The sequence below is a fragment of the Equus quagga genome, chromosome 2 (assembly GCF_021613505.1).
Source record: "Equus quagga isolate Etosha38 chromosome 2, UCLA_HA_Equagga_1.0, whole genome shotgun sequence".
In the NCBI taxonomy this organism is placed as follows: Eukaryota; Metazoa; Chordata; class Mammalia; order Perissodactyla; family Equidae; genus Equus; species Equus quagga.
In genome coordinates this window covers 154,806,397-154,821,745 of record NC_060268.1, presented here as the reverse complement: position 1 = coordinate 154,821,745, position 15,349 = coordinate 154,806,397, and the positions used below count along the sequence as shown (strand labels likewise).

Below are 15,349 nucleotides of genomic sequence, written 5' to 3'. Positions count from 1 at the left end.
TGAATAGGAGATTCTGGAAAAGTACTGAGTTTCCAGAGCTCTATTGTAACTGAAAGGATTCCTGGGAACAGGTTCAGGCAGTGTGATTCTAGTAAGGAAGAGCTAGCTGCCAAAAGCAGCTCCCAGAATCTGAATGTTGACTATCTTCCTAGTTTACAATATGAGCACTTCCTAGTTTACAAGATGGGCAATTCCTCACTTCTCAGAGAGATGGAGGAAATGATACTTGCCTTTAGTCTCATGACTGTGCTATTTCAGAATGTACATGTTACATGCTTTTGTGTAATTCATTACTTGTTCATTCATTGAATAAATTCTTGTTAGTCAACAAAGTACCAGGCCCTGTGCTAGACATTGTGCATAGACAGATATCATCCTTGCCATTATGGAGCTGAGATTTGACTGAGGATGACAGATATGAACCAGAAATTGCTTACCTACCTAATTAATTAATTACTCCTATGAAGGAGATGTTCACTGTGCCATGCAAGTATATAATTTGGGGACCCATCTAGAGAGGAAGGTCTGGGAAGACTACATCCCAAAGTGAAATTGAATGAAAATGGAAGAATTTATACGTTAGGAAGAATATGAAAAATATATTTTGTGTCTTCTATTCCTTTTTGTACTACTTTTGTACTACTTTTATTCCTTTTTGTACACAGGCTGGCCCCATGGCTGAGTGGTTGAAGTTCCATGTGCTCTGTTTTGGCGGCCCCAGCCTGGTGTTTATGGGTTCGGATCCTGGGTGTGGACCTACTCTACTCATCAGCCATGCTGTAGAGGCATCCCACATACAAAGTAGAGGAATATTGGCACAGATGTTAGCTCAGGGCGAATCTTCCTCACAAAAAACAACAACGAAAAAACAAAACTATAACCATGTAATAATAATATTCTAATAATGTAATCCATTAGCATTCATTGAGTGCTTACTATGTGCCAAGTACATTATCCCTTTTAATCCTCAGAATAGGTGAGAAAACTGAGGCTCTGTTTGGGTAACTCTGTGAAAGTCTCATCATTAATGGGTAGTGGGGCCCAGTTGGTTGAACAGTTTGAGTCTAGAGTCTACAGTTAAAAAAATTAGGAATGGGGCCGGCCCAGTGGTGCAGCAGTTGAGTTCGCATGTTCCACTTCAGTGGCCGGGTGTTTGCCAGTTTGGATCCTGGATGTGGACCTCTACACTACTTAGCAAGCCATACCTGTGGCAGGCATCCCAAATATAAAGTGGAGGAGGATGGGCATGGTTGTTAGCTCACAGCCAACTTTCCTCATCAAAAAGAGGAGGATTGGCAGCAGATGTTAGCTCAGGTCTAATCTTCCTCAAAAAAAAAAAATTAGCTGGGGCTGGCCCCGTGGCCGAGTGGTTAAGTTCGCGCGCTCCGCTGCAGGCGGCCCAGTGTTTCGTTGGTTCGAATCCTGGGCGCGGACATGGCACTGCTCATCAGGCCACGCTGAGGCAGCGTCCCACATGCCACAACTAGAGGGACCCCCAACGAAGAATATACAACTATGTACCGGGGGGCTTTGGGGAGAAAAAGGAAAAATAAAATCTTTAAAAAAAAAATTAGGAAAATAATAATACCAGGTAACCCTTACACAAGGTTTACTAGATATCAGGCATAAATTAACTCATTTAATTCTCATAAGAACCTTTGGAAGTAGGTGTTATTATAATCATTTCCGCTTTACATGAGGAAGCTAAGCTACAGAGAGATTAAGTACCTTTGTAGTCAAGATTTTACACTACACTGCCTATAGCTGGCTGTCACACTTTTGCCTATTTACATCATTTTACATAGTTGCACTTATAATGTTCCCTACTATTGTAGTATTCTGTTTCTTTTCATTAATCATTATAGCATAAGTATTTTGCCTCATTAAAACTATTTATAAACACGTTTTCCTTCCTTCCCCTCACCCTCTGTTTTATTGTTGTTTATTTGTTGGTTTTACCACAGGTGCGGAGCATTGAGTTAATGATCTCCAGTTCATGGGCTATGAAAAGGCCTCCTCCACCCCATCCTAATCCCAATCCCATCTCCTTCCCCTTCAGGCAACCACTGCAGTATTTTGATGTGTCCTTAAACAGTATATTTTCTTGTAAAATATGTAGTATTGGTTTGTGTATGTGTTTTCTTTTATTGAGATGCGATTCACAAGCCATAAATTGACCCTTTTAAACTATACAATTCAGTGGGATTTAGTATATTCATAAAGTTGTATAACCATCATCACTATCTCATCCCAGCATATTTTCATCACCCTAAAAGAAACCCTATACCTTCTAACAGACACTCCCATCCCCTGCCACAGCCTCTAGCAACCACTGATCTACTTTCTGTCCGTGTACGTGCTTTTAATTTTCATAAAATGTGCTGTAGAACTTGTTCTGTTTCTCTCATTTTCATTCAACATTGTGTTTGTAAAATCTGTCCGTGTTGCTGAATGTATGCCTGGTTTGATGTTTCTGAATGCTGGGTGGTCTTCCACAGTGGATGGCCACGTCATTTTCATCCATTCCTTTAGAGATGGACACTTAGATTACCATCAACTTCCCACTACTGCAAACAAAGCCACAGTGAAATCCTTGACCATTCCCTATTGGACCTGTGAGGGATTCCTCTGGAGTGTACCCGCTGTGGGACTGTTGGGTCGCAGTGTATACATATACTTAATTTCACTCAGCACAGCCAGATTACCCTCCACCGATGGTGCCTCAAGTTGCCTGCTTTCCGACATCTTAGTCTACACTTAGTATTATGCACTTCCCAAATTTGGCCAAGCTGACGTGGAGGAAATGCTATCTCATTTTTAAAATTTGAATGTCTCTGATTCCTAGCAACTTTAAGCATCTCTTCATATATTTGTTAGCCTTTCAGGTGTGAAATTGGGTGGAATGGGGCTAAAGTTTTGGGCTGGCATTTAAAGTACATCTACTCTTTTATAGGACATGCATTCAACAGTGCTTCATATCTGAAAACACTAACCCGTGCTTTACTCTGCTTGAAGCCCTGGACCCTACTCAGACAGAATCGTGGAGATGGAGCTTTCCAGTAGAGCAGGGGTAAGTCAGTCTGGACTTGTTCATGTCTACATCAAATAGTTAATTGTGTGCACAGCATTTCTGAGATACAGACATTTCTATTGGTTAATAAGGGATGCTCCTGCCTGGGGCAGGGAGAGTTTGTTTGTTTTCTCCCCAAAAGGTCAAGAGTTTTTTTGGAGAATGATTATTCCCCAGCATCTGGGCAGTCAGAAGGTCAATCCCACCTTGACCACTAGTTAATCAGGTTATTCAACACTTGAATCAGGTAATTCAGTGTAGGGTACCAGACAGGGTCATGAAGAGCTGCAAGCAGAAGTGATAACCCCCAGCCAAATAGAAATAAATATTGAAGATATTTTCTTTACTGAGAGGAGATGGAAGAATGGAAAGTTATTCATATGTGATTGGCTTGAGTGTCGTTTATCAGGAAATCTGGTTCTCAGATGGGCAGGAGGGAAAAGTCAGTCTGATTAAGACGGCCTAATGCAGGCAAACATTTATTTATTTTCTGCACAGAGCAAAGATTCTCAAATTTTATTATGTGTAAAAATCACCTGGGGCAAGCTTAGTAGCATAGTGGTTAAGTTTGCATGCTCCGCTTGGGCGGACCCAGGGTTCGCAGGTTCGGGTCCCGGAGGGGACTTGTTAGACGGCTCATCAAGCCATGCTGTGGTGGGCACCCCACATACACAATAGGGGAAGATTGGCACAGATGTTAGCTCAGGGCTGATCTTCCTCACCTAAAATAAAAAATAAAATCACATAGGAGTTGGTTTTTTTTTTTAACAGATTCTAGAAGAATACACAGGAAACTGGTAACAGTGGTTGCACCTAAAGAGAAACTGGTAGCTGGGAAACAGGGATGGAAGAGAGAATTTTCCCTTTGAATCTTTTAAATTTTGTACAGTTAACATATATTTCCTATTTGAAAATAATTTACATTTAATTAAAAAAATGTGCATTCCTATCTCCATTTTGCTTCTGTGGGTCTGGAATATGACCCAAGAATTTGCATTTTAACAAACATCTCATGTGATTCCAATACAGCTGATTGTTGGCTCACGTTTCGAGAAAGAACCACATAGACGAGTGGTTCTTAATCTTTTTTGGATTTACACACTCCTGCGAACTTCTGATGAAACTACGGGTCTTTTCTCTAGAAAACTGCACATGTATTCAAGGACAAAATAATTTGAATATGTTGTGAATACAGTTGCAGGAGGTTCTTGGGAATCCCAGTGGCATCATGTCTGTGACTCTTATGTTAGGGACTCCTGATATAGAAATTTTGTTCTCTATCATGGCAAGGAGTTTTTTTAAAGAGAGAGTTTCAGAGAATTGAGAACATTTTTAAGTGTGACTGTGTGTGCATGCATGTGTACCCATGCCCCTGTGTGTAAGAAAAGAGCAGAGGTGATTTCAACTTTTGATGAAAGGGTTCCTTCACCATTTATAGAACCAGTTGCTAACTAATAAAGGAACAGAAGATAGATCCCTCAACAATTCCTTCCAGCTACATCCTGTCCACAAACACGTTAATGAAATTTGCAGATGACCCCAAAAGAGGATATGTTGCAAACACCAGGAAAGCCAAAGAAATTATATAAAACATTAGCAATATGGCAGAGAATGACTCTCAACTTGGAAAATTTTCAAGTAGAGGCATCTGGAGAAAAGTAATTGGAAAGAAAATTTTTCATGGGGAGGGCAACACCTGGAAAGTAGTAATGGCTGTAAGAGGCCCAAGGGTGATGCTAAATGGCAAATTAGATACATGTCTGTTGTATAATATTGCCAGAAAAATATGACACTGGTCTCTTGTCACAAAGCAAGAAGATAATAGCTCTTTCTGTTTGGCCCTAGTGAGATAGCACCTGGGATGCTGTTTTCAGTTTTGGACACTTCATTAGTGGAAAATTGTTGATTAGCATTTGGGAATTTGGAGGCAAAAACCAAGAACAATTAAAAGCATTTATCTGACATGACTCAACCATTCAAAACCAACTGCACAGAGGGAAAGAGAAATAATGAAACCCCATACTTAGATTATGTTCCTGAGAAATCAAAGAATTCGAGGTCTCTTCATTTCAATTTCAGCATAGAACCACTGATTGTTGGAGCTGGGAGGGACTTTTGAGATGAATTTTGATGGCCTTTGAGTTCCTGGGCAGTGCTAAAATTTTGTTAGCTGGGCAGATTGCTCTTGGGCTATGCATTCCACAGAGATCTAGAAAGGGTATTATTATGATATTGTTATGATGTTATTCACCTGATTAAAACCCTACAATGGCTTCCCATGGCATTTAGAATAAATCCAGCCATTTAACAGTGCTCACATTGTTCTGCTGAATTTGGCCTTTGCCTAAATATTAGCTTCTAACACTGTTCCCTCAACTCACCAATCTTCACCCACACTGGCCTCCTTGCTCTTTATAGAACTCTCCAAGATCTTTCTAGCCCCATGGTCTTTGCATTTGCTGTTTATTCACCCAAGTTCTTGTATTGATTTCTCCTCATCTCTCTTCCTTTTGTAACCAAGTTATCTAAAGTCTCCATCCCCACTCCATCATCCTGTTTATAAGTGTTATCACAATCTTTAGTTATCTTTATTTACTTTCTTGTTTATTGTCTTTTTCCCCTATCAGGATGTAAAGTCCAGGAGAGCAAGGACCTTTTCTATCTCGTTCATTCCTATATTTCCAGTGCCTTGCATGAAGTCATAGCTGACGCATATTGAGCTCTTATATTTTCCTGACCCTGTTCAATGATTTACAGCTCATTTAATTCTCCCAGCAACCCCATAAGACTATAATTATTTCCATCTTATAAATGGGGAAGCTGAAGTGCAAAGAGGCTAAATTTTGTGTGTGTGTTTTTTTTCTGAGGAAGATTTGCCCTGAGTTAACATCTGTTGCCAATCTTCCTATTTTTGCTTGAGGAAGATTCACAGTGAGCTAACATTTGTGTCTGTCTTCCTCTATTTTGTATGTAGGTTGCTGCCACAGCATGGCTGCTGATGAGTCATGTAGGTCCATGCCCAGCAACCGAACCTGGGCCACTGAAGTGGAGAGTGCCGAACTTTTTTTTTTTTTTTTTTTTTTTTTAAAGATTTTATTTTTTCCTTTTTCTCCCCAAAGCCCCCAGGTACATCGTTGTGTATTCTTCGTTGTGGGTTCTTCTAGTTGTGGCATGTGGGACGCTGCCTCAGCGTGGTCTGATGAGCAGTGCCATGTCCGCGCCCAGGATTCGAACTAACGAAACACTGGGCCGCCTGCAGCGGAGCGCGTGAACTTAACCACTCAGCCACGGGGCCAGCCCCCGAACTTTTTTTTTTTAAAAAGATATCTATTGGTTTTATTTTATTTTATCTTTTTTAAAAGATTTTAGTTTTCCTTTTTCTCCCAAAGTCCCCCCTGGTACATAGTTGTGTATTTTTAGTTGTGGGTCCTTCTAATTGTGACATGTGGGATGCTGCCTCAGCATGGCTTGATGAACGGTGCCCTGTCTGCACCCAGGATTCGAACTGGCGAAACCCTGGGCCTGCGAAGCAGAGTGCGTGAACTTAACTACTCGGCCACGGGGCCAGCCCCTAAAGAAGCTACATTTAATTTGCCCAAGATTAAACAGCCAAGTAAGTGGTTGGGCTAGGGTTTGAATCTTGCCAGTGTAACTTGTCCAGGGTCTGAGAAATTAATGGAAGAGCTAAAGCCAGCATCTAGGGCTTCTGGCTGCTTGGGGCTTATCTGTCTAGAGAACAGGCAATGGATTAATTACTTGGATAGTTATTCACTGTTATCTTTTCCCCTGTGAGAAATTCTGGTAAATGAGGATTTGCCTCCGTATTTGAGAATGTGTGATCTTGAGTCATTCCTTTTGGGGATAGTGAGGAAAAGAGACAATTTAGGAAGGGGGACAGGAACAAAAACAGAAGGTAAAACATATGGCAGAACAAGATTTCAGCTTTTTGTGACACAGTCTTGGGGGAGGCAAAGGAAGCTAAGAGGAAGTAAAGCAAGAACCTGTTTTCTGGACCATTAGGAGGTAGGGAATTGGGCTGGTATAAGAGGAGTTGAGGGCCATGTGCCTTGGCATGAGCTTATTTATCATGGGCCAAAACAAGACCTATATAACCCCATATTTGGGAGAGAGGACTGAGAAATACCTGTTTAGCTAGGCAAACAGAATAAACAAAGTGTGTCTAAGGCCTTTTTGTATTGAGCATCCAAGTGACTCAGTCTCTGTGAACCTGTGGGACCAAGGATGTGGGAGTCAGTGACACCCCTATGTTATAAAATCAGAAAGACATGTTTGGATGGAGGAACCAACAGGGACATCTTCTTAGTTTGCAGATTATCTGCAACCAAGCAAAACAAATTTCCAAGCATCTTGTCAAAACTGAAAGGTTTTTAGCAAGCATGGGATGATACATTGAAATTATTTCGACATATCACTATTATTCACATGGGTGAATGTTAAAATTAACTGCCTTAACTGTTTTATTAGTAGGAATGAAAACATATCTATAAAGGGTTTCATTGGTTCACTCATGATAGCCTTGGTTTCTTTAACTCTATCTTCCCTGACTCCAGTCTTGTTTTGTTTCTCCATTCTTCACAATGCAGAGACTGATCCTTTTTTAAAAATTTCACTTTTGTTTGGTTGACTTTATTTTTTAGAGCAGTTTTAGGTTCACAGAAAAATTGAGAGGAAGGTTCAGAGATTTCCCATATAACCTCTGCTCCACATATGTATAGATTGATCCATTATCAACATCCCCCACCAGATTGGTACCTTTGTTACATTTGATGAATCTACATTGACACATCATAATCACCCAAAGTCCATAGTTTACATTACTGTTCACTCTTGGTATTGTGCATTCTACAGGTTTGGGCAAAGATATAATGATATATATCCGAAGATATAATGATATACATCCATTTCACTGCCCTAAAAATCCTCTGTGCTCTGCCTATTCATCCCTTCCCCATACCCCCTGGAAACCATTGATCTTTTTACCATCTCCATAATTTTCCCTTTTCCAGAGTGTCATAGAGTTGGAATCATAGAGTATGTAGTCTTTGCAGCTTGGCTTCTTTCACTTAGTAATATGGATTTAAGGTCTTCTATGTCTCTTCATGGCTTGATAGCTCATTTCTTTTTAGCACAGAATAATATTCCATTGTCTGCATGTTCCACAGTTTACTTATCTATTCACCTACTGAAGGATATCTTGGCTGCTCCCAAGTTTTGGCAATTCCCAATAAAGCTGCTATAGACATCTGCGTGCAGGTTTTTCGTGGACATAAATTTTCACCTCCTTTGAGTAAATACCAAGGAGTGCAATTGCTGGATCGTGTGGTAAAAGTATGATTAGTTTTGTAAGAAACCACCAAACTGTCTTCCAAAGTGACTGTACCAATTTGCATTCCCACCAGCAATGATGGAGATTTCCTGTTGTTTCACATCCTCACCAGCATTTGGTGTTGTCAGTGTTTGGGATTTTGGCCATTCTAATAGGTGTATAGTGGTATCTTGTTGTTTTAATTTGCATTTCCCTGATGACACATGATGTGGAGCATCTTTTCATATACTTACTTGCCAACTATTTATTTTCTCTGGTGAAGTATCCATTAATGTCTTTGGCACATTTTTTAATCTGGTTGTTTGTTTTCTTATTGTTAAGTTTTAAGAGTTCTTTCTATATTTTTTCCAACTTTGTTGAGGAACAGTTGAAGAATAAAATTGTATATATTTAAACTGTACAATGTGATGACTTGATATACATATACATTGTGAAATGATTACCATGAACAAGTTAATTAACTTGTCCATTACCTCACATAGTTATTTCTTTTTGTGTGTGTGATGAGAATACTTAAGATTTCCTCAGCAAATTTCAAGTATACAATACTGTATTATTAACTATAGTAACCATGCTATACATTAGATTCTCAGAACTTATTCATTTTATAACTGGAAGTTTGTACCCTTTAACCTACATCTCTCAATTTCCCCCCTCCCCCAGTCCCTGGCAACCACAATTCTACTGTTTCTATGAGATTGACTTTTTTTTAGATTCCACATATGAGTGAGATCATACAGTATTTGTCTTTCTCCATCTGGCTTATTTCACTTAGCATAATGCACTCCAGGTTCATCCATGCCGTTACAAATGGCAGGATTTCTTTTTTTTAAAGGTGGAATAATATTCCTTTGTATAAATATACTACATTTGCTTTATCCATTCATCTGACAATGGATTCTTAGGTTGTTCCCGTATCTTGGCTATTGTGAATGATGCTGCAATGAACATGGGAGTACTGTATCTCTTTGAGATACTGATTTTGTTCCAGAGTGGGATTGCTGAATCATATGATAGTGCCATGTTTAATTTTTTGAGGACCCTCCATACCATTTTCCATGATGGCTATACCAATTTACATTCCCACCAACAGTGTATAAGGGTTCCCTTTTCTCCACATCCTCACCAACATTTGCTATCTCTTATCTTTTTTATAATAGCCATCCTAATAGGTGTGAGGTGATATCTCATGGTTTTGATTTGTATTTTTCTGAGGATTAGTAACGTTGAGCACCTTCTCATGTACCATTTGTATGTCTTCTTTGGAAGAATGTCTATTCAGTTTCTTTACCAATTTTTAATTGGATTGTTTTTCTGCTATTGAGTTGTATGAGTTCCTCATATATTTTGGATATTAACCACTTATCAGATATATGTTTTGCAAATATTTTCTCCCATTCCGTGGGTTGCCTTTTCATTTTATTGATTATTTCCTTTTCTGTGCAGAAGCTTTTTAGTTTGATGTAGTCTCATTTGTTTATTTTAGCTTTTTGCTGTCTGTGCTTTTGGCTTCATATCCAAAAATCATTGCCAATATCAATGTCAAGGAGCTCTTCCCCTACATTTTCTTCCAGGAGACTTAAGGTTCCAGGTCTACAATAGTATACAGTAATGTCCCAGGCCGTCACATTCACTCACCACTCACTCACTGACTCACCCAGAGCAGCTTCCAGTCCTGCGAGCTCCACTCACGGTAAGTACACTATACAGGTGGAACATTTTTTATCTTTTATGCCATATTTGTACTGTACCTTTTCTATGTTTAGATACATAAATACTTGCCATTGTGTTACAATTGCCTACAATATTCAGTACAGTAACATGCTGTACAGGTTTGTAGCCTAAGAGCAATAGGCTATAGCATATGGCCTAGGTGTGTAATAGGTTATACCATCTAGGTTTGTGTAAGGATACTTTATGATGTTCACAACAGTGATGAAATTGCCTGATGATGCATTTCTCAGAATGTATCCCTGTCATTAAGAGACACACGATTGTACTGTTTTGATTACTATATGTTTGTAATATAGTTTGAAATCAGAGCATATGATGCCTCCAGCTTTGTTCTTTTTTCTCAAGATTGCTTTGGCTCTTTGGGATCTTTTGTGGTTCCATATAAATTTTAGGACTGTTTTTTCTATTTCTGAGAAAAATGTCATTGGATTTTTTTCTCATCTTTCCCTCCCAGTTTTAATGAGATATAATTGACATACATCACTGTATGAGTTTAAGATGTACAGCATCATGGTTTGACATGCATACATCATGAAATAATTACTGCAATAAGTTTAGTTAACATCCATCATCTTATATAGATACAATAAAAAGAGAAAGCAGAAAAAGAAAAAAAAGAATTTTTTTTCTTGTGAAGAGAACTCTATCATACAGCAGTGTTAACTACAGTTGTCTTGTTGTACATTACATCCCTAGTACTTATTTATCTTGTAACTGGAAATTCATACCTTTTGATCACCTTTCTCTGATTCTTCTTCCCCCTACCTCCGACCTCTGGTAACCACAAATCTGACCTTTTTTTATATGAGGTGTTTTTGGTTAAGATTACACGTATAAGTGAGATCATACAGTATTTGTTGTTCTCTGTCTGACTTATTTCACTTAGCATAATGCCCTCAAGGTCCATCCATGATGTTGCAAAAGGCAAGATTTCTCTTTTTTATGGCTGAATAATATGCCACTATATATATATATATAAATATATATTTATATAAATTATATAAATACATATTATATAAATATATATATATTTACCACAACTTCCTTATCCATTTATCCATTGATGGACATTTAAATTGTTTCCATGTCTTGGCTATTGTAAATAATGCTGCTATGAACATGGTGGTGTAGATATCTTTTAGAATTAGTGTTTTCATTTCCTTTGGACATATTCCCAGAAGGGTAATTGCTGATCAAGGGTAGTTCTATTTTAATTCTTTGAGGATCCTCCATACTGTTTTCCATAGGGGCTGTACCATACAATCCCACCAACAGTGCACAAGGGTTCCCTTTTCTCCACATCCTCACCAGTATTTATCTCTTGTCTTTTTGATCATGGTCATTTTAACAGGCATGAGGTGATATCTCATGGTGGTTTTGATTTGCATTTCCCTAGTGACTAGCGATATTGAGCATCTTTTCATGTACCTGTTGGCCTTCCGTATATCTTCCTTGAGAAAATGTCTATTCAGGTCTTTTGCCCATTTTTAAATTGGATTATTTGTCTTTTTGGTATTGAGTTGTATGAGTTCTTTATATATTTTGGATATTAACCCCTTATCAGATATATGGTTTGCAAATATTTTTTCCCATTCTATAACTCGTCTTTTCACTTTGTTGTTTCTTTTGCTGTGCAGAAGCTTTTTAGTTTGATGTAGTCCCACTTGTTTATTTTTAATTTTGTTGCTTGTGCTTTAGGTGTTGTACCCAAAAAATCATTTCCAAGACCCATGTCAAGGAGTTTTTTCCCTGTGTTTTCTTCTAGAGTTTCATGGTTTCAGTTCTTCTGTTTAAATCTTTGATCCATTTTGAGTTAATTTTTGTAAGTGGTGTAAGATAGGGGCCTAGTTTCATTCTTTTATATGTGAATATACAATTTTCCCAGCACTGTTTATTGAAGAGACTGTCTTTTCTCCATTAAGTATGTTACCTGTGGGGTTGTCATATATGAACTTTATTATGTTGAGGTATATTCCTTCTATATCTAATTTGTTGAGAATTTTCATCATGAAAGGATGTTGAATTTTGTCAATTGCTTTTTCTGCATCTACTGAAATGATCATATGATTTTTACCCTTCATTCTATTAATGTGGTGCATCACATTTATTGATTTGCATAAGTTGAATCATCCTTTCATCTCAGCAATAAATCCCACTTAATGTGGTATATGATCCTTTTAACATGCTGTTGAATTTGATTTGCTAGTATTTAGCTGAGGATTTTTGCATCTATGTTCATCAGCGATACTGGCCTGTAATTTTCTTTTCTTGTAGTATCCTTGCCTGGTTTGGTATCAGGCTAATGCTGGCCTCATAAAATGAGTTTCAAGGTGTTCCTTCCTCTTTAATTTTCAGAGAGTTTTAGAAGGATTAGTATTAATTCTTCTTTAAATGTTTGATAGAATTCACTAGTGAAGCTATCTGGTCCTGTGCTTTTATTTGTTGGGAGATTTTTGATTACTGATTTAATCTCTTTGCTTGTTATCGGTCTGTTCAGATTTTCTATTTCTTCATAATTCAGTCTTGGTAAGTTGTGTGTTTCTAGGAATTTGTCCATTTCTTCCAGGTTATCAAAGTTTTGGTAGGTTGTGTTTCTATTTTTGTTTGTCTCAAGATATTTTTTTATTTCTTCTTTGACCCATTGATTGTTCAGGAACATGGTGTTTAATTTCCACATATTTGTGAATTTTATAGCTTTCACGCTATTATTGATTTCTAGTTTCATACCATTGTAATTAGAAAATATACTTGCCTTGATTTCAATCTTCTTAAATTTGTTAAGACTTGTTTTGTGACCTAACATATGATCTATCCTGGAGAGTGTTCCAGGTGTGCTTGAGAGGAATGTATATTCTGCTGCTGTTGGATGGAATGTTTCTTATATGTCTGTTAGGTCCACTTGGTCTAAAGTGTAGTTCAAGTTGCGTCTTTCCTTATTGATTTTCTGTCTTTCTTAAAAGTGTTAAAGTCCCCTCCTATTACTGTATTGTTGTCTATTTCTGCCTTCAAATCTGTTAATAATTTCATAATATATTTAGTTACTCCAATGTTGGGCACATGTATGTTTATAATTGTTATATCCTCTTGATGAATTGACCCCTTTATCATTATATAATGACTTTCTTTGTCCCTTGTCACAGCTTTTGTCTCATTACAGCTTTTGTCTGACATAGGTATAGCTACCCTTCCTCTCTTTTGGTTTTCATTTGCCTGGATATCTTTTTCCATCCTTTCACTTTCAGCCTATGTTTGTCCTTAAAGCTAAAGTGAGTCTCTCTCTCTCTTTTTTTTTTTTTTAAGATTTTATTTTTTTCCTTTTTCTCCCCAAAGCCCCCTGGTACATAGTTGTATATTCTTAGTTGTGGGTCCTTCTAGTTGTGTAAAGTGATCTCTTGTAGGCAGCGTACAGTTGGGTCTTGTTTTTCAATCCATTCAGCCTCTCTACGTCTTTTGATTGGGGAATTTAATCCACTTACATTTAGAATAATTATTGATAGACAAGTACTTACTATTGCCATTTTGTCAATTGTTTTGTTTGTTTTGTAGTTCTTTTGTCCCTTTCTTCTTCTCTTGCTATTTTTCTTTGTGAATTGATGATTTCTTGTAGTAGTATGCTTTGATTCTTTTCTCTTTCTCTTTAGTGTTTGTACTATAGGTTTTGCTTTGCGGATACTATGAGGCTTTCATATTATATCTTATAATAGTATATTTTAAGTCAATTACAACTTAACTTCAATTGCATAAAAAACCTCGACACACATATTTTATGTTGATGTCACAATTTATATCTTTTTATATTGTGTATCCATTAAAAGAATATTTAACTATAGTTATTTTTAGCACTTTTATTCTTTAGCCTTTACACTAGAGTTCAAAGTGATTTGTATACCATCATTACAGGATTAGAGTATTATAAGTTTACTAAATATTTACCTTTATCAGTGAATTTTAGACTTTCATATGTTTCTTGGTTACTAATTAGTGTCCTTTCATTTCAGCTTGAAGAACTTCCTTTAGGAATTCTTGTAAGGAAGGTCTAGTTGTGATGAATTTCCTCAGTTTTTGTTTGCCTGGAAAGAAACTCATATTTGTAAAACAGAAATCTGATTACATCAATCCTTTGCTTCCAATGGCTCTCTATTGCTCTTAGGATAAAGTTTAAATTCCTTAACATGGCTCATCAAAGTCCTTCATGAATGGCCTTCTCTGCTTCATCACTCTGCTTCTCAATGGTGGTAAGTGGCAGAGCTGGGGTTTGAATCCAGATAACGGACTTCCAGAGCCAATATTTTTAATTGCTTCCCTGCATTGTCTCAGGAATCAGCCATATTGAATTTCTCTCATTGTCTCCCATGAACTATGCTTTTTCTTGTATTTAGGCTTCGCTATAACCTGTTGCCTTGGCTGGAATTTCCTCTGTCCACTCTCTTGACTTGGAAAACCCTTCCCTATTTATCCTTCAGATCTCAGTTTTGAAGTTTGTCTAAGAAGCTTTACGTGATTCTCCAAGTCTGAGTCAGAAGGCCCTCCCCTGTAATTCTATAAATCCCTTTTCTTCCCCTGACATATAACTTATTCATTATATTATAATAGGCAGTTTATTTATTTACCTCCTTGACAAGAATTCGGATTCTGTGATTTCAGGGACTGCGAATATCTTATGTATTATTATATCCCCAGTGCCTACCACAGAGTGGGCGCTGGGAACATATTTGTTGTATAAACGAAACATAAGATTTAAAATTCCTTAAGAGGGTATTCTCCTATTCTGAAAGTTTTTAGAAACTTAATACCGGGGGTTGGTAAGGGAATACTATAATTAGTTTCCTGTTTGGATCTCTTGGAACACTTCAAAGCACAACCTAGAAAGAACTTAAAGGCAGCGGAGATGCTCAGGAGAGACAGAGACAGAGAAAAAGAGAGATCTGGGATGGGCAGAAGCTGGTGTGGCTTTGCTCCTAGTGCATCCCCCTCAATGGCCCTTCTGAGCTGGTCTGTCAGTAATTTGGCCGGGTTGGGGGGGCACACCGTCCCTAGGGGGCGTCTGTGAGCACTGAGAAGGCGGCTCCCTCGCATCCAGGAGCGTCCTCACAGCGGGTAACACCCTGGTACTTCACCACCCGTGAGGGCATCTCTGGCCTCCTCACAGCGGGTAACCTCGCGGTGCTTCGTCACCCGTGCGGGCGTCTGGGGCCTCC

The 15,349-nt window shown here is 38.1% G+C and overlaps 1 protein-coding gene across 1 annotated transcript in view; it reads right to left on the bottom strand.

Annotated features, from left to right (window-relative positions):
* CNNM1 (cyclin and CBS domain divalent metal cation transport mediator 1) overlaps positions 1 to 15,349 on the bottom strand; it is a 79,114-nt gene that overhangs the window by 63,655 nt on the left and 110 nt on the right. The gene's annotated exons all lie outside the window — the stretch shown is intronic.